The 21227-nt window shown below is 39.5% G+C and overlaps 1 non-coding gene across 1 annotated transcript; it reads left to right on the plus strand.

The window, feature by feature from the left end:
- The first annotated feature begins 8926 nt into the window (after positions 1-8926).
- LOC140852332 (small nucleolar RNA R71) lies at positions 8927-9032 on the plus strand. The gene has a single exon (XR_012135233.1). It is a non-coding gene; the product is annotated as a small nucleolar RNA R71 (small nucleolar RNA).
- Positions 9033-21227: the final 12195 nt, after the last annotated feature.

The raw sequence follows: 21227 nt of genomic DNA on the forward strand, positions 1-21227 counted from the left end.
CCACGATTCCACTCCACTACTCTTCATAACAAACTCCTCCTGACCCCAGACGGCCCACTGCCAGACGATTACAAATGTCGCTATTATCTATCGCACCCTCCGCCTATAAAAAGGAGACCCCAGATACATTATTCTCTAAGTGCTCATCTTCTATCTCAAAACTCTGCTAAAATTTTCGTTCGAGCACTCCATTCTTGTTAAGGCAGAGAACTGACTTGAGCATCGAAGGGTCTTGCCGGAGCAACCCCAACTCCGATTTAGACTTCTTTTGCAGGTCCCAACGGCGACCGTGACTCCCTCGACTCGAGCTTCTCCGATGCGGGTGGATTTTTGCACCAACAACGCCTTTAGATCTAATTTTTTATAATTAGATCTAATTTTTTATAATTAGATCTAATTATTTATGATTTATATTAGATATAAATATATTTATTTTTAAATCTGATTATTATTTATTTAGATTAGATATTTTGAGTAGCAAAGTACTCAGATTGAGTCATCACTAGGCCATCGGATCATAGGAGCAAGTAGGGTTTCATGACCCTCTCTTTCCATTCAATGGGATACTCTTCATGATGTGTAAGGGTGCCATTGTGCAGTCCCTTGAAGAAGAAAGTGAAAGAAGAAAATTTACTTTCTTACAAAATTCTAGATCTTAAAATCCTAGGTGTTGTATGATGTGATGCAAGTTACAAAGAAGTTAGTTACATCTAATTTTATTTAATCAAAATTATTTTTATTTAAATTTATAAAAAAAATTTAGATTTGATCTATAAGATTTTATGATTTGATCTAAAAAATTTATATGAAAAAGTATTTTCAAAACCTTAACCATGTTGATGCAAAACTTAATTGAGAATTAAGTATCAAATTGATTAGATCTAGAATTATGATTTGAGATCTAATGACGTTGCATAAAACATGAGGCATGGGTTAGCTCAGATCAGATCCATCTTTTTAATTGGGTTAGACCTAAAGATAGAATCAAAGAATTGATTGACCATATAGAGAAATTGATTAAGTCTAACCAAATGTTGAATTAGATTAATCAGGATTTCTCTAATACAATAGTTGTAGATGGTCAAGTCTATGTCTTTGATAAGACCAAATGGATCTTGATTATGGCTCAGTGGTTGAATCTAAATCATTAGGTTGGTCAAATCAAAACTAATTAATCAATTGATGTCTAAAGTAAGTTTGACATTTCGACCGATGGTTTTTAATTAGGAGCGGCTTACCTGGCTATTTCGATGGTGTCTAAGGCAAGCTTGGCAGACCCTCCCATCGATCTCACTTATCTGGTCAATTTGGTGAATTAGATCTTGATTAGATTACTAAGTGATTCGAGTTAGCCTATGCCATTAAGGTTGATCAGTGTGACTGATCTAGGTGCCATTTCAATTAGCATGATCCTAATCCAATTCAGTGACATGGTGAAGTCAATGGGAGGATTATGGTCTACTGATTGATCTCTTATCTTTTCTCTTTTCAAAAATTAAATTTAAATCTTTTAAATTATTAGGTCCCTTAAATGAGCTGGTTATGGTTATAACTGAATCATAACCTCCCATTAAGTTGGATGATAATGGGTCCATTAGTATGATGATTATTGGAGGCCCAAAGATCTGGTGCTCATCTGCTATTGAAATTATCATTCATAATATGATGACTTAGTCGATTCTCTCTGTCAAGTGGTCAGATTAGATGGCCAAAGTCGAGCCTAATCATTTGATAGTTAGATTCGTAAGTATGATCATGTTAATGGTTGGACCTAACCAGAGACTTAGGGAGCTGATCTTGAAAGCCTGAGTCCAAGATCGATCGCTGGCATATTTTTGGAGTTCCTCAAGCTCCGTCACGAAGTCGGTTGATGCGTAGTCATTGATAGTATCAAAAATAACTCTACTCACTACATAGGTAGGATGAGTCGAGATCGTATCCTCAGGGACCTTGGGCTAAGTTGAGATTGCAAAATAAAAGAAAGAAGCGTTGTTTTGATTTAGAAAATAAATTATCTTATAATTGATGTAATTAGAAAATAAAGAGCTCGGGAGTTTTGAATTAATTTTGCACTAGTAGAGTTGTATCTCTCTTTTTTTTAATTAAATAGATATGATTAATCTTAAAAAAAATATCTATCTTTTCTCGACACACCCCATACCCGTAGATCACAGCGCGTCTCCGAAAAGTACTAGGTAAACAACTCTTCTTTCCTCGGTACGCCCCGTACCCATAGATCACGGCACATCTTCGAAAAGTAAAAGTTGTTCCTAATATTAATCGAACAGGAAAGTATAAATAAAAGCATATGAAAGATAGCAAATAAAGAACTCATGACAATTTAAATAAAAAGCATAATCTTTATTGCATATAAAGAAATACAAGATAGTTTAGAATAATAAACTCACTCTGTGTCGTTATAAAATTTTTTCTCCACTCCTGAGACTGCTAGCCTAGCTGCTCATGGAGTAGTCCCTTTCTCTTCCTTTTATGCAAGGTTCTAGAAGAATTTTTGGGATGATCCTCAAATGGGAGTACAAGAGCCTTTTTATAGGTGTTAAGAGGGAGGAGTTTTATATGGTTTTAGATGTGGGACTAAAGAAAATACTAAGGACTAAAAGATGGATGGATGAGATGGAAAGATCACAAGCAGATAAAGAAAATATAAATTCTTTTTCTTGAAGTATTTTCCAAGTATTATATTTTTTTCCTTTAATTTTTAGATCCATCTGCTATCATGAGCGTCCGTCTGTTCGCCACTGTGTCTGCCAGCACAAACTCCCCGTGAACCCGCCATACCGTGCGCCCGCAATGCCGCGCACCTGCAATCTTCTTTCACAGACCCGTTAGCTGTTAGGAAACTACTTACGCTCCTTTTTTATTAGAAAATTATAAAAAGAAACTTTTATTTCTTTAAAATGATGCCTATATCCTTTTTGGATTCTTTTCATAGTATCTTCATTTTCTATAATACCGTATACATCCTTCTTTTATTTTAATTTTGTTTTAAGTTTAATTTTCTTCAAACTTGAGTCTTTTTGATATGCGAATCGGACTCTTTGTATCGACGATCACCTTTCCTATAAAATATAAAAAGAAACATCAAATTTTTAATAAATAAAATAAATTAAATATAATTTTTTACTTTAAATGACTTAAATTAAGTATTTATCACATCCTCCAACTTGAATTTTGCTCGTCCTCGAGTAAAATAGATATATCAGCATTGTGTATCGACTCAATCTTGAATAAAAAGTTAGGTTAGGCATCCCAAAAGGTAGATGATACCTGGTCAGACCATTAAAGAGATACTTCATTGGATTATCAATTTGATCCAATTAGTGGCTGAGTATTAACTAAAAAAATTTCAAAAGCTTTTCTTTCACCAACTCCCCACTTTACTCTTTAAATCCTCTAACTTAATGTGAGAGAGGTTTATTATCTTCTTACAATTTAGTCTCCTTATTATCCACTATTTTTTTTTTAATATTGCCCATCTTTTTACACGAACCACAACACTTACTTAGGCGAAGGAGCCCGATTACTCAGTAGGAAACCAATATTTTTTTTAAAAGTAAATTTTAAGAAGAATTTTTGCATACCTCGACCTTTCCACCCAATCTCTCATGAAGTAGATTCTTTATTGAGATCAGTAAGAAGAGGGTTGTAGAATCACTCCTAAAATTTGGTCTAGTCTAAACCCTACCATTCATTGGGTTTTCTTAATAATTTATTCCTCAGTATCTCTAAAATTATCTTGACCGTTAATCATTCATTGATTAGGATGCCTAAATGACTCTTAATCAAAATAAAATTTGGATACACAAAACTAATTATTTCTGACCATACACGAAGATTTGATTAATTTTCTTCCCTCCCAACTTAATCTACATTGTCCTCAATGGAGTAGGAAAGCAAAGAAAATAAAAGGAGAGAGTGCACCTGGGATAATTTTGCTTCGGAAGTTGAAGATAGCTTCATTGATTAATAGGCTCTTGTTCTAAATTCCTGCAGCTACAGTAAAGTAAAAAAAAAAAATAAAATCATTGGGTTGCCTCCCAACAAGCGCTAAGTTTTACGTCTTCAGTCAGACGTCAAGTTTATTATTCATTATAAAGTAGATCACACAGGTAGATGGTGTCGATTCGTTCTTTATATGTAATTTCATCTACATATGGCTTCAAACGTTGGCCGTTTATCTTAAATGTATTGCCATTCCTGAGGTCATGAATTTTAATTGCTCTATGTGGGAATATTTGTGTGACAATGAAAGGTTCATCCCATCGGGGTCAAAGTTTATCGAGAAAAAGGTGTAACCTGGAATTAAAAAGCCATACCTTTTGATTTAGCTCAAACGATTTTCTAGAGATATATTTATCATGAAATATTTTGGTTCGAGCCTTGTAAATTCGTGAACTCTCGTATGCATCGTTACAAAGTTCTTCCAGTTCATTGATTTGCAACCTTCGATTAGAACCTGCATTCTTCATGTTAAAATTAAACATTCGTATGGCCCAGAGTGCACGATGTTCTAATTCAACTGGCAGATGGCAAGCTTTGCCATAAACTAATCGGTAAGGTGACATACCGATAGAGGTTTTAAAAGCTATACGGTAAGCTCATAATGCATCATCTAAGCGAAGAGACCAATCCTTTCTATCGGGCCTAACCATCTTTTCTAAGATATGTTTAATCTCCCTATTTGACACCTTTACTTGACCATTAGTTTGGGGGTGATATGGTGTGGCCACTTTGTGTGTAATATTATATTTTTTCATAAGTGCTTCAAAATATTTATTCATAAAATGAGTCCTCCCATCACTAATGATCACCCTTGGGAAGCCAAATCGACTAATGATGTTTCATTGGATAAAACTAGTTACAACTTTATTATCATTAGTCCATGTAGCTATTGCCTCCACCCATTTTGACACGTAATCAACTACCACCATAATATATTCGAATCCAAATGAGGCTGGAAAAGGTCCCATGAAATCAATCCCCCAAACATCGAAGATTTCTACTACTAAAATGGGGGTCAGTGGCATCATATCCTTCTTGGATAAATTTCATGTTTGCTGACATTGCAGATAACTTCAGCCAAATTTATGTGCATCCTTGAAAAGCGTTGGCCAATAAAACCCACACTGCAGCACTTTTGCTGTAGTTTTTCTTCCACTAAAATGTCCCCCACATGCCGAAGAATGGCAAAAAGTGAGAATGCTTTGGAATTCACTCTCGGGGACACAACGGTGAATAACTTGGTCAGGACAGTATTTGAATAGTTCAGGTTCCTCCTAGAAATAATGTTTAATTTACAAAAAAAATCGATCCTTTTCTTGTTTTGTCCAGTAAGAAGGTACTTATCCTATTGACAAGTAATTGACAATATGGGCAAACCATGGAGGATGACTAGAGGGGATTGCGAAAAATTGTTCGTCAAGAAATTTCTCTTTGACCTCATCTATGCCTATCGTGTGTTCAACTAAGATTCTGGAGATGTGATCAGCTACCACATTCTCGAAACCCTTCTTATCTCGAATTTTTAGATCAAATTCATGTAAAAGAAAGATCCATCTGATCAAACGTGGTTTAGTATCTTTCTTTGAGAGGAGATGTTTCAGAGCCGCATGATCAGAGTATCAGTGTTTCAAGGGCGAACACTACTGCTAGTTCTTTTTCTGTTGTGGTGTAGTTTAATTGGGCATCGAAAAGAGTCTTGCTAGCATAATAGATCACATGTGGCTCCTTATTGATTTTTTGGCCTAAGACGGCACCTATTGCAAAGTCAGAGGCATCACACATAATCTCAAATGGAATGGACCAGTCAGGGAGTTTTATTATGGGTGCTGTTGTCAGGGCTATTCGTAATGTGTTGAATGCTTTCAAACAGTCTTCGTCAAAGATAAATGGTGTATCCTTGGCCAACAGATTGCACAGGGGTCTTGAAATCTTGCTAAAGCCTTTGATGAAGCATCTATAAAATCCAGCATGACCTAAGAAGGATCGTATTTGTCAGACCGAAGTAGGGGGTGGTAGTTTTGAAATGATCTCAACTTTGGCTTTATCTACCTCGATCTCTTTTTCAGAAATAATATGTCCTAATGCAATTCCTTTCTACACCATGAAATGACTCTTTTCCCAACTTAGGATGAGATTTGTCTCCATACACCATTTAAGAACTTTGGAAAGATTATGAAGATAATTCTCAAAGGTGGTTCCAAACACAGAAAAATCATCCATAAAAACTTCAAGACAATTATTCACCATATCCAAAAAAATGGTCAGTATGCACCGTTGAAATGTAGCGGGTGCATTGCAGAGCCCGAATGGCATACGTCGAAAAGCGAAGGTGCCATAGGGGCAGGTGAAGGTAGTCTTTTCTTGGTCATTCGAAAATATAGGTACTTGATTGTACCCTGAATAACCATCAAGAAAATAGAAGAAACTTTATCCTGCTAACCGTTCTAAGATTTGGTCGATGAAGGGCAATGGAAAATGGTCCTTCCTAGTAACGACATTTAGTTTTCTATAATCTATGCATACTCGCCATCCAGATGATATAAGAGTGGGAAGTAGTTCACCTTCTTCATTCTCAACCATAGTAATACCTGATTTCTTAGGTACTACTTGAGTGGGACTAATCCATTTACTATTGGATATGGGGTAGATGATTCCAGCATCTAACCACTTTACCACCTCTTTCTTTACTACTTCACGCATGTTTGGGTTCAATCTCCTCTGCATATCTCGATAGGGTTTGGTATTTGCCTCAATATGAATATGGTGCATGCAAATGGAGGGGTCAGTTCTTTTTAAATCGGCAATGGACCAACTGATAGCCTCTTTGTGTTCCTTCAGAATACCAACCAATTGTGCTTCCTGATTAGGGGTCAAGTCTAATGCAATGATTGCTGGGAGGGTGTCATTGGGTCCTAGAAATACATACTTGAGCGTAGCAGGAAGGGGTTTCAATTCTAATGTAGGTGGTGATTCTAAAGATGGGACTATTGGTGTACTGGCTAATGTGGACAATGGCTCATACTTGATTATCCATGGAGGAGTAATTTTATCGTGTGGTGTATCCAACAAGGTGTTAACTTCTTTCATATATCCCTCAAAGTTATACACTCCAAAGTGAGCCAAGCAAGTATCTAAGGGGTTTGGTGCTAGAATTATGGGTGTTGCATCTTCTATAATGTCTTCTAGTATATCTACTTCGAAGCAACTATCCATTGATGGTCCTTAGGAAGCACCAAACACATTCAGTCTCGGTTTCTTATTCCCAAATGATACGTCCATGACTCCTGTCCTACAATTAATGCATTCATTTGCCGTAGCTAGGAAAGGTCATCCTAAGATAATGAGAATTTGTCTTGGGTTGCCACTTAGTTCCATGTCGAGAACCAGAAAATCAACGGAAAGTAAAACTCATCTACCTTGACCAAGACATCCTCAAGGATTCCACGTGGTTTCTTAATTGATCTGTTGGCTAATTGCAGTGTGACTGATGTGGGTTTCAATTCTCCGAATCCAAAAAGTTCATACACCAAACTAGGTAAAAGATTCACACTTGCCCCTAAGTCCAGAAGAACTTTTTCAATGTGATAATCTCCTATAACATAGGAAATGATGGGGGCTCCTGGGTCCTTAAGCTTTGGAGGAGTGGCATGCTGGAAGACAGAACTAGCCTATTCAGTGAGGCATACTTTCTTTGGGATTTGTGATCTAGATTTACGTTTTTGGGTGCACAAATCTTTCAAAAATTTGGCATAAGCAGGGACCTGTTTGATTGCATCTAGAAGGAAAAGATTAATTTGGACTTGCTTAAATAATTCCAACATCTCATCGAGTCTTCCTCCCTTCTTATCTGCTGGAATAGGGGCTTTCAGGGCATCCAGAAATGGGGCTAAAGCAAGTAAGATAATTCTGGTGCAGTTGGTTCATTCTCTATTTTAAGGTCCTCCTTGTTCTTGGGTGATTTGGCTTCGGTTAGAGGTTTAGGGTCGGTCTCATTGGTTTTACTAGTGTGTTCAATGACCTTCCTACTTCTCAGAGTCATGATTGATTTGGCATGTTCAGAAAAAGCTTCTGGGGTATTAGAGCTCTCAATCACAAATTGTCCTCTTGGGTTGCTCTCGAGTTGGCTAGGTAATTTTCCTCCTTCCCTCCTACTGAATGCAGTCGCTAGTTGACCTATTTGGATCTCTAGCTTAGCAATGGATTGTGTGTGGGAGTTAAGGATTTGAGTGTTGACTTCTAATCATTCTAGTGCTTTCAGAACTTTTTCTTCAAAAGCTGAGTGTGACCAATAGTAGACGGTTGAGGAGCATTTTGAAATTGATGGTATGGTCCATGCCTATATGTTGGGTCCTGATATTGAGGTCGAGGTGCGGCAGGGCCAACCACTGGTTGTGGTCTCTAGGAAAAATTTGGATGGTTTCTCCAGTCGGGGTTATAAGTATTCGAATATGGATCATTTTCTAGTCTGCGAGCTTGTTGGACTTGAGCTTGTTGAACCTGCTCGTGCACAAACTCAGAAAATTGAGGTGCGACTAGGCATTCACTAACAAAATGGTTCGAACTTGCACACAATGCACAAACTTCTTGGATTGGGTTAGGTGGAATCGGAAATTATCCAGTATTTAGAAGACGGTCTAATTTTTGGGACAGTTCATCTACCTTACTGTGGATATCTATGATGTTTCCAATCTGATAAATTTCACTTCTTTTTTGTTGAAGCATGGGTTGTTCTCTAGAGGTGGCAGACATATAATGTAGGAAATTCTCACTAAGTGTTTCAAAGAGCTGCCAGGCTTCATCCTCACTCTTTAGCATGAATGTCCCACCACATGATGCATCAACCATTTGTTGGTGTTTCTCCGATAGACCATCATAAAAATACTGACAAAGTTGCCATTTAGGGACAGCATGATGTGGATATTTATGAATAAGGTCCTTTAACCTTTCTCATATCTCATGAAAAAGTTCACCCTCCAATTGGAAAAAACTAGTGATAGCTTTTCTAATTTGATTTGTTTTTCCAATTGAAAAGTATTTCTTGAGAAATTCTCTCTGAAGATGATCCTAAGTTGAAATGGTTATAGAGTCTAAGGAGTTTAACCAATGCTTGGCTTTGTCTTTAAGTGAGAAAGGGAACAGTTTCAACCTAAGGGCATCATCGGAGAAGTTTTGGATTTTTACTGTGGAATAAAATTCAAGAAATTAATCCAAGTATTTGTATGGGTCCTCGTTACTAAGTCCATAAAATGATGGCAATATTTGAATAATGCTAAACTTAATCTCATATTGGGTAGCTTCTACTGGAGGTGCTTGAATGCATGGAGAGTAGGTATATGAGGATGGAGTGAAATATTCTCTCAATGAGCGTGGAGGATTAGCCTCACCAGGTGCAGTCATGTTTCTAACTTGGATAGTCCTAAGAGTCTTTTCTAATTCTTTGTCTAATGGTTGCAAGTCGGGTTTTAGTGATCGTCGACCTAACATGCAACTAAAAGGTCTATGTAGGACTATCCTAGTCTGTTAAGGATTATTTTTTTTTTATTAAAAAGAGAGGAGAAAAGAGAAAAGAGTTCTAAAGAAGAGATCCTAAGAAGTCTTAAAACTAATAGAAGAATTAGTTGTAGTTAGATTTTAATTACAATCAAGTTAGCATGCAGTGGACTCTCTATCCTAAAGTTATCCTAGTTCTAGACAGCTCCTAACTGTAGTAAGCCTTCAAGCCCTCCAAGTCAGAGCTTGACCAACCAACTGGCCAGATAAGTGTAAGGTCAGTGGGAGTCCCCCCGTTGCTTTCCTTAGACACCAATTAAATTGGCCAGATCAGCGAACGGAATCAATTAAAAACCACCTTCCTTCGGGCCCAGTCATCCCGCAAGCCACTTGCCTAGACACCAGCTAATTGACTAAGTCTAACCTGGTTCAACTCTCAGGGTCACTTGTCCTAATGAGCTTGAAATCCTTAGGGGTCAACGTCTAATTAATTTTAGATTAAGGTCTAGGTTATGCAAATGCAAGGGAGTGATTTGTGGGCCAAGAAAGGGTGATCAAATCTCCACCTTATCTTAGTTAATGGGTTGCGCCCTTAAAGTTAATTATGGAGATGCAATGCAAAGAAACAAGGTGTCCAATCAAGTTAGAGATTTTTATATTTGAGATTATACTATTTTTGTTAAGTGTTATGAAATGTCAGTGATTTTTTTTTTTAATTCAACCATGCCAAGATCCCCGGCAACGGCATCAAAATTTGATGCGTAGTCATTGATAGCACCAAAAATAACTCTACTCACTACGTAGGTAGGATGAGTCGAGATCGTATCCTCAGGGACCTTGGGCTAAGTTGAGATTACAAAATAAAAGAAAGAAGCATTGTTTTGATTTAGAAAATAAATTATCTTAAAATTGATGTAATTAAAAAATAAAGAGCTCGGAAGTTTTGAATTAATTTTGCACTAATAGAGTTGTATCTCTTTTTTTTTTTTAATTAAATAGATATGATTAATCTTAGGAAAAATATCTATCTTTTCTCGGCACACCCCATACCCGTAGATCACGGTGCATTTCCAAAAAGTACTAGGTGAATAACTCTTCTTTCCTCGACACGTCTCGTACCCGTAGATCACAGTGCATCTCTGAAAAGTAAAAGTTATTCCTAATACTAATCTAACAGGAAAGTATAAATAAAAGCATATGAAAGAGAACAAATAAAGAACTCATGATGATTTAAATAAAAAAATATAATCTTTATTGCATATAAAGAAATACAAGAAAGTTTAAAATAATAAATCCACTCTGTGTCGTTACAAAATTTCTTCTCCACTCCCGAGACTGTTAGCCTAGCTGCTCATGGAGTAGTCCCTTTCTCTTCCTCTATGCAAGGCTCTAGAAGAATTTCTGGGATGATCCTCAAATGGGAGTACAAGAGCCTTTTTATAGGTGTTAGGAGGGAGAAGTTTTACATGATTTTCAGATGTGGGACTAAAGAAAATACTAAGGACTAAAAGATGGATGGATGAGATGGAAAGATCACAAGCAGATAAAGAAAATATAAATTCTTCCTCTTGAAGTATTTTCCAAGTATTATATTTTTTTCTTTAATTTTCAAATCCATCTACTATCATGAGCGTCCGTCTATTCGCCACTGTGTTCGCTAGCACAAACTCCCCGCGAATCCGCCATGCCGCGCGCCCACAATGCCGCATGCCCGCAATCTTCTTTCACAGACCCGTTAGCTGTTAGGAAACCACTTATGCTCCTTTTTGATTAAAAAATTATAAAAAGAAACTTTTGTTTCTTTAAAATGACGTCTATATCCTTTTTAGGTTCCTTGAATAGTATCTTTATTTTCTATAATACCATATGCATCTTTCTTTTATTTTAATTTTATTTTAAGTCCAATTTTCTTCAAACTTGAGTCTTTTTGATCTGCAAATCGGACTCTTTGTATCGGCGATCACCTTTCCTGTAAAACATAAAAAGAAGCATCAAATTTTTAATAAATAAAATAAATTAAATATAATTTTCTACTTTAAATGACTTAAATTAAGTGTTTATCATCGGCCTTCCTCCGGGTGTATTCCATGAGACTCTTTCTGTGGAGGTCCTGAAAGCGAATAGCCTCTGTAGTGACTTCCGAATGGCTCTTTCTCAGCTGATGAAGTTTATTTTTCAGCTTCTTGGATTTCTTCGTCAACTAACGAACTTTCCTTCTGAGATCTCGGATCATCGACTTCAGAGGAACCCCCTATGGTAGGGGAAGAGCTTCGGCAGGATACTGTCGTAGGGAGACAAAAGCACCATGACTCAAATTAGTACAAGAAGACAAAAGAGAAAGAAAAGAATACAAAAAAAAAAAAAGAAGGGGGGGCCCTCTGTGAAGAAGAATCTGATTTCATTGATTAAATAATTTTCAAGTACAAGAGAATGAAGAAAAATCACCACAAAGAAAAAATACAAAGCTAAAGGTTCCGGACCTCTGGGGCAGAAGTAGAGGGGCTCGACGTCCCTAGAAAGTCAGCAGTGGTGGCTGCAGCAGTCAACGAGGTTCCAGCTGTAGGAGGACCGGCAGCGGTTTCGGATGGTCTTGCTTCATCATCAGACGCCTCATCCAGGAAGCCGAGATCCAGTTCGGAGAACCTTCCAGCCACCTTCTTTTGGCAGAGTTTGAAACCCTTGATGAAGGCATCCTGGCCAAACTGGACCTATAGATCCTCCATCTCAGAGGAGGCCTTGAACTCCTCCACTGCTCAGGCCCCTACCTCTGAGACCAGGGACAGGATTCATGCTTTCAGCTCGAAAACCTGCGCCTTCAACTCGGAAGCCTGCGCCTTCAGTTTGCAGATCTCGACCACAGCCTTCTTTCTCTCCTCCTCCAAGGCGGTCCTCAGATCAAACGAGGTTTGTCCCTCCTTTTCCAGCACCTCCTGGAGACTTAGGACCTCGGCGATCTTCTCCTCAAGGCGGGCGGCCCCAGCCAGGCAACCTTCCTCCACCCGAGCTACCTCTCTCTTGGCGATCTTCACCACCTCGATGTTGGCGACAAGCTGGTGCCTAATCTGTAAGAAAGGTCGGGGAGTCAATATAAAGGCTGAAGAATAAATTAAAGAAGCAAGAAGAAGAAAAAAGTGAGTTAACCTACTTCAAGGAAAGATCCCAGAGAGTCCCAGACCCGTAACTCGGGATCAGCAAGGATGATCCTCTCGACGACCTCGGACAGAATGCACCCTTCGACCAGCCTCTTTATTAAATCCCTGTTGTTGAAGGGATTTTCCCCCAGGTCATCCTCGAAGCCGCCGGCCCCCTCAACGGCAACCTTGCGACTATGGCTCTTCCGAGCCAGGGTCTTCTTTCTCTTCCTCCCTTCAGCCCCGGGTGCCCCCTCGGGACGAGCCTCTGGAGTGGGATCCTCGACCGGGGGGCTCCTTGACAGGGCTCGGGGGACTTCGGGTTTGGCATCGGAAGGGACTTCGACGGCAACGACCACTGGAGTAGGCACGGTCAAGCTTGTCCCTTCTGTCCTGGCTTTCTTCACCGACCCCGAAGTCGAGGCATCTTTTTTCTTATGGGTCTTGAGACCCTGGGCTAACCTCCGAGCCACGCCTGCATCCATGTCTGCCATAAAAGAAGATCAACATGGCTCAGAGATGGAGTAAGAGAAAGGGGAAGCAGCAAAAAAAAAATGGTACTGACAGGGTTAAGAGGACTTAGGCCGACGTTGAATAAAAGTTGTTCCTTCAGAAGTTCGGAGAGGAGGGGGGCTTGATAGGCCTCGAGCTTTTTGGAGGCTTCGAGGTCGTCCCTTTCCAGGCTAGAAGCCCGGCGGACAGAATCCCTCAGAGAGCCCCAAGGGGATAATCCTAGCTCCAAGGTCAGGCATTGGACATAAAAGAACCTCTCCTTCCAGTTGTGGATAGAAGAGGGAGTGCCTTTTAGCAACCCTTTCTACCGAACTGAGGGGAGAAGTACCACCAGTCCTTTGCCGAGGGATGACGCTTGAAGGTGTAGAAATTCTTAAATAAAGAAAGAGTCGGCCGAACTTCAGCTAAACTAAAAGAGAAAGAAATCTTTTCAAAAATCGAAAGGAGTTCGGCACTACTGAGACTAGAAAAATATTCAGAAAACGAAAGAGGACGACAACAAAAGGCGAAAGTGGAAGCCGAAGTCCGACACGAAAGGCCTCTTGGTATAGATAGAAGCGGCCAGGAGGAGGGGCGCTAGCCCGGTCAGTTGGCCCGAGAAGCTCCAGCTCGTACTCCGAAGGAACCTCATACTGAATCCTTATCAGTGAGAGCTCATCCGGAGTCAAAGAGTCGGGAATGGTATCCAGTGCAAAGACCAGACGAGGTTCGGTCCCGACTACGGGTCCGTCTACGGTACAAGGACTCTGAGAAATTGGGGCTGACGAACTCCTAGAACCACTAGAAGCGGAGATATCGGAAGACATTTTGGATCAAATAGAAGCTACAAAAATCCCAAAAATAAAATCAGGAAAAACAACGAACAAGCTCTCAAGGGAGCTAAACGAATGGAATACGAAGAAGAAAGAACAGAAAACTGACAAGAAGTTTCGGAACTAACCTAGGTTGACCCAAGGAGTGCAGGAGGACGACAAAGATGGTGGAAGTCGATCCGGAGGACGCCTAAGGCCGAGAAGGATGCTAAAGGAGGCTAGAGCTCTCGGAAAAGAGGAGAAAACTGAGGGACTCTCTCAGGAAAAGTGAAACCCCTGAAGGAGGAGGAGGTGTTTAAATGGGCAACAGGACCCGGAGCAATTACTATCGCGGATCTCCTCTGGCCGACCTACACTTGCCGTGTGTCCCACTCACTATGACAAGCTGTTGAAAATGACTAACAGCTAATAAAATCATTATTGCACCGTACCTAGAGCCACGCCCCAACGAAAATTTCGAAAAAACCTTTTCGGATCACTTTGATTTGAAAAGACTCCGAGACCAGTGCACCAAATGCCAAAATATTTGGTAACCATCGAGTGCGAAAATCAAGGGGGGCAACTTCGATCATGAGAATTTTTCTGTACTTCCTTCATTTGGAACTCAAACCGAAAGTAAGGAGACTGCTGTTGGGTATAAAATACCCTCCAATCGAAGTTTGTAAAAGATTGACCCTTCCAGGGCTTTTTCATCTTCCGACCTTGTGTGGTGTCTCTCTGAACCCCCTCGACCATCCAAGCTTTCGGACTTCTTCGACAATGAGCTTCTCCATCCATCTACCGGACTGCTCCAAAGGCTCTCTAGGCCTCACTATCAGTCGACCTTCTACAGTGATCAACTATTCTCCGAACTTCTTCCAGACTTCGTCAATATCTGAGCTTTTTCGACAACGAGATTTCTATAGTAATCAGACTCCATCCAAGTTTCTACGGCGGTCGACCGCCTTCAGGATTCCAACCGAACTCCTACGAGAGTAGAACTTCTACTACAAGCGGTCTACTCTGAACTTCTACTACGAGCGGTCTACTCCGAACTTCTACTACGAGTGGTCTACTCTGAACTCCTACAATGGACGGTCTACCCCGAATCTCTACTGTAAGCTAATTTCATTCAAGCCTCTACTGTAAACACACTTCTTTCGAACTTCTATTACAGGTAGACTTCAGCCGAGCTTCTTCGTAGTCGGATCCCAGACGAGCTTCTACAATGGGATAGGACCCACCAGCCAGGTCGCTACTCCGAGCTCCCACAACAACCGATCTTCGATCGAGCTTCTACAATAAGCGATCTTCCTTCAGCCTTCTACAAGAACCAGACTCCATCCGAACTTTCATAGCGGATGGATATCGGACGAGCTCCTACGATGGACGAACTCCGACAGCTAGATTTCTACAATGATCGATCATCTTCGATGTCTGTCGAACCTCCCCAACGCCATCCAAAGTCCACCGCCGACTGACCCTCCACCAGATTCTTCATGAAATCAGACTTCTCCGACGGATAATCTTCAGACGAGCTTTCACATCAGGTGAATCTCAGACGGACTTCTCTAGCAATCGGACTCCTACCAGACTTCACCGATGGAAAGTCTCCATCCAGGCTTCTATGGCAGATGACTCCCACCTGTAGTATCAGCATCTAAGGTATCTGACAACAGTAGACTCGTCAGCAGCTTCAAAAATATTCGAGCTTCTCCTAGATCGACGGGATAGAGAGCCATTCCGCTCCATCAGATATCCCAGTCGAGCTCCAGCCAACAGATCCAAACTCTCTGGCAAGTCACGATAATGGCCGCTACCCTGCTTCACTCTCTGCAACAGATTCCGTATGGCTCCACTACTCTCTGGCAAGTCACGACAACGGACACCACTCCACTCTCCGTAACAAACTCCATGTGGCCCTGAACGACCCCTGACGCCACTACTCTCCGTAAAAAACATCGTGCGGCTCTGAACAGCCCACTAGCAGGCGGTTACAGATGTCGCTGTTAATCAGTTACGCTCTCCATCTATAAAAAGGGACCCCCAGATACGTTCTTCTCTAAGCTCTAAACTCTATCCTAAAACTCTGCTAAAATTTTCACTTGGGCACTCTATTTCTGTTGAGGCAGAGTACTGACTTGAGCATCAGAGGGTCTTGCTGGAGCACCCCCAACTCTGATTTAGACTTCCCTTGTAGGTTCCGACGGCGACCGCGGTCATCTCAACTCCAGCAACTCCAGCTTCGACGGAATTCTACACCAATACCTATGAATCAAGCTTTAAAAGATCTGAACTCTAACTTGTCCGCCTGCTGTCTCTTGACATGAGCCGGACAATCTCAAATTCTAAGATGATTCAGATTTGGCTTCTTACCATTCTATATCTCATATGGTGTGGTAGGAACGATTTTAGATGGAATCCTATTCAATACATATATTACTGTCATGAGATAATATCCCCAAAGAAACTCAGGGAGGTCCGTGAAGCTCATCATGGAACAGACCATATCTAATAGGGTCCGATTTCTCCATTCTAAAATCTCATTGAGTTGTGGCATTCCAGGTGGAGTCCATTGAGAGACTATACCATTGTCCTTAAGATAGTCTAAGAATTTCTGACTAAGGTATTCACCTCCTCGATCTGATTGAAGAACCTTAATGGATTTTTCTGTTTATTTTTCTACTTCATGTCTGAATTCTTTGAACCTTTTAAAGGCTTCAGACTTGTGTTTCATTAGAAACACACCCGTACCTAGACATATCATCGATAAAGGTAATGAAGTAGACATAGTTGCCTCTAGCCGGCACATCAAATGGGCCGCACACATCCGTATGTACTAGGGCAAGTAGGTCTGTGGCACTTTTCCCATGTCCCACAAAAGGAAGCTTGGTCATTTTGCCTTGAAGGCATGATTCACAAACTAGATATAACTCGAAAGTCAACAAACTCAATAGTCTAGATTTCTCCAATTTGTTAACCCTGTCTTTCGCTATATGACCTAGCCTTAGGTGCCACAGATACCTATCATTTAGGCTATCTCTAGGCCTTTTAATTCCTATTGCATTCACATTTTGCTCTATATTAAATATAGATACATCAATATGTAGCTGATAGAGATCGTTAATAAGAAAATCATCTACAACTTTATTATTTTCATAAAATATATTACAATGGTTCTTATGAAAGCTAATCACATAGCCTTATTGTGCTAAACATGAAACAGAAATCAAATTTCTGCTTGCTGCAGGCACATAATAACAGTCTCTAAGAAATAAATCTAATCCTAACGGTAATCACAGAGGGTAGGTTCCCATGGCCACAGCAGCAACTCTTGCTCCGTTCCTGATGCATTGGATCATCTCCCCATCCCTCAGCCTCCTGCTCTCCTTAAGATCCTGCATAGAAATGCACAAATGAGCACTAAAATCAGAGTCAAGCACCCAACTGGATGCAGAAGGAACCATAAGATTAGATTCTAAAATGAGCATACCTCCAGAAGGACCATCCTTCTTGTTCTTTAGGGTGGCCAGGTACTGATGGCAGTTTTGCTTCCAATGGCCGTCTGATTGGCAGTGTAAATATTTTTTCTTTTCAACAGCCTTCTTCTTCGGTTCTATCTTCATCTTCTTCCCATCCACCTTCTGCTTCTTCGCAGACTTTTTTTTTCTTTCCAAAAGATTTTTTCTTGGAAGAAATCCGCTCCATAGTGAGAACTGAGCCTTTTGAACCCTTCATAGAAAGCTCAGCCATAACCAGCATGTTCATTAACTCGGCCAAGGTACACTGCATCTTATGCATATAAAAGTTCATGATGAATTGACCATATGCATCAGACAAGGACTGAAAGATCACATCAATCTAAAAATCCTTATCTAAGATGATACTGAGCTTCTCAAGCTCCTCAAGATCCTTGATCATTGTCAAACAATGATCTTGGATTGACTGCCCATCACATATTTTAGCCTTAAAAAGTCTTTGACAGACTTGATACTTGGCTATGCGACTTTGTTTACCAAACAACTCTTGTAGGTGAGCCAACATTTAGTAGGTAGTCAAAATATTCTCATGTTGGCGCTGCAAGTCATCAGACATTGCACCCAACATGTAGTACCTTACTTTGTTATCATCATCCATCTATTTTTCAGAGACGCTCTCTGTTCAGTAGTCGGACGTGCTGGCATGGCAGGTGGGTCCTGGTCCAAGACATGGGTCAATTTTTTAGAACCCAGTATAATTCTGTAGTTTCTCAACCAATCCTTGAAATTGGGTCCAGTCAATCTGTGGGTGTCTAGTATTTTGGTCAGGGGGTTTGAGGCAGACATGTTTCCTGTAGAGAGTCAACAGTTTCTAGTTAGATTTTGTAATCAGACTTAACCAATTTGTTTAGGGGTTTCATTTTTAAACAAATTAGGCTCCCACTATTTTCTCAGATCCCTACACTCTCTTGGTAGAGATGTAAAAATTTTTGTAATTAGTGATTTCTAATGGGTGGTACGGTCTCACCGACTGGCTCACCACCTCACCTAACAGTTATTGATGATGGGTCAACCGATGAGTGGACAACTCTTGTCCAATGATTATCTAATCATGGTGCACCCAAAACTTGATCTCTAATTCATGAAGCTCACCGTGCCCGGGATATTGCTCCAATCCTTAGTTAAGTCAAATCCACCATTTGCACAAACTAGATTCCTGATTGGGTCCCTCACCGTATCCGAAATATTGTGCCCAACCCATCCTTTAATTCGTAGCATCCAATACCTAATGGACATGGTTGCATCTTTTCGGTGCAATTGAGCCACTGTAACCAGTCGAGAACAATCAACCCCGGAAAGGGCCCACACATCCACAATGGTGGAAGACCTTAGACTTAATATTTTCTTAGAAAGATTTGATTGAGGTCTCATTAAACTTGACTTGACATAGTCATAATAATTATGACTAACCTAGTGGCATGGATTAGCTCGAATTATTAGCCACCTCTAATCAGAACTGAGTAGACACATATGGCCAGGTAAGTGAGATCGGTGGGAAGGATATGCCATTAACTCGACAAGAATGCATTTGAGTCGAGTAGCTTCCAATTAAAAACCAGTTGGTCGCATCTGCCCAACTTACCTTAGGCACCAAATTATTGAATCAGAACTAATTGGGTTAGCCTATAATCCAGGCTCTAACCACTGAGCCAAATTAGGTCTTAACTTGATCGAGTCACATCTAAATGTGATTCGACCTTGACCCAGACATAATCCTATTAGGCTGGTCAATTATTAGCTTTCATGATCTCACCTAACTAACTGTTGATTTTGTTTGATCAACCGCTAGACCTAATTGAGCTACCCAAGCCCAAACCTAATTTTATGAAAATGATTTAGATCTGAAATTCTCAATTTTAGACCTAATTTACTTTCATAAGTTTAATTCATTAATTAAGTCTTGGGTTCATAAACAAAACATGTAAAATAAATCCTAGGGTTTCATGATCTAGAGTTTTGCAGAAAAGTAAGTTTTGATTTCTGATTAAGGATGAACGCGCAGTACCCCTACACGTCATAAGAACACCCCACTGAATGGGAGGAGAGGACCTTTAAATCTTATTTTATTATTATGACTGGACGGCCATGAGGAACACCTTAATCAGAAATATAAATTTAACTACAAAACTAGTTAGATCTAAATTTACATATCATATATACAATTTAAGATCTAACTAATACATGCTTTGCATATATCTCATATATCAAAAATTGATCTAATTAATATACTTTCAGATTTAATACATCACATATAATATCTAAAAAATAAAATTTAAATTAAACTATTCAACATAAAATTTATTCTAGACAGTTACTAGAACAATTCTATAACTAATCTAGGCATGTAACAGATCAATCTTATGTATTATCTAAATTTTTATTTTTTATTTTTGATCTAAATATATAATATTTATATCATCAAAATCAAAAAATAATTTAGATCTAAATTATATTTTAATCTCATTAAAACATAAACTTACAAGACTATTCATAGATCAAACTATTCCTAGTCTAGTCATGCATCTCATGCATGTTAGATCTTCTTAGATTTAATTTTAAATATTTTGATTTCAGATCATATCACATCTGATGTGACATCTAAAATTCTTTAATATCAGATAAATTAAAATTAAAATTAGATCTAAATTAGATCTGAAACTGAGCCATGAACCTGGCTCTGATACCAGTTGAAGGAAAAACCACTTTTTTCCTTGTAGGATCTTCCAGATTTCATCAAATCTGAGGTGGAATAATTAAAAAAAAAAATTTATCCTACATTTATTTCAGACCTAAATCTTTAGATCTAATTTTATTATCTGATATTAATTCTAAAATAAATCTAAAAATATAAAAAAATATGAAATATCTCAAGGGTAATCTGATTACCCTGTAGATGATCACAGCAAGCCTGAGGTTCTGATTTAGACATGCAATCACCTGGCCTCTATCAGTATCTACTCAGGTAGGATCTAGATCATCTTCTCCTCACAAATCTTTGCTCCAAAAATTAGATCTCAATCTGATTTTAAAATACTTCAAAACTCTTTCTGAAGTTGGAGCAGCAGTCTGTCAAAGAAGTCCTGTAGCCTTCCTGTTCAAGGCGTCACCATGCCTTAGACCTTCGCCAGATGGATGTCCAACTCCTTGGACGTGAAGAGGGGAGAGAGAGCACCAGAGAGGATGTGGTGAAGAGGAGGGGTGGCTGGATTTTACTGGGTAGGGAGTAGAATCTCAAAACCCTAGACACAGACAGGGTTTATATAGAGCCTGCTGCGCTGCGCATTGCCATATCATTCGACCAATCAAAAAATTCTAATAAATCTTAAAAAAATTCTGATTGGTGGAGTGATATCATTTGATCACATCAGATAAGAACCCCCACCCTCTCTCCTATGTTGGCACTATCTTTGGATAAGCACAAGGGAGGTGACGCCCAAGAGTCCATGTTGATCAAGACTCTCCATCCTTATCCACTTGGGGTGCCCACTTAATCCAATTTGGCTCATGCCATAATCTGATTATGGCACCTAATTTAATATGGATTTGGCATGTGGACACTCCATAAAAATTTTCCAATGAGCTCTTGCTAAGTAGCCTTCAGTTTAAGACCCATATTTCAACATTTGATAGATATCCTAAAATGAAAATGGCAGGTGTCAGGAATTAGCAGGTGTTGTCTTAAATTCATCTCATGAATTAAGACAAGGCTTTTTTGAGCTAGACTAAGAGAAATCTTCTCA

Source organism: Elaeis guineensis, chromosome 10 (genome assembly GCF_000442705.2).
Source record: "Elaeis guineensis isolate ETL-2024a chromosome 10, EG11, whole genome shotgun sequence".
NCBI classification, from domain to species: domain Eukaryota; kingdom Viridiplantae; phylum Streptophyta; class Magnoliopsida; order Arecales; family Arecaceae; genus Elaeis; species Elaeis guineensis.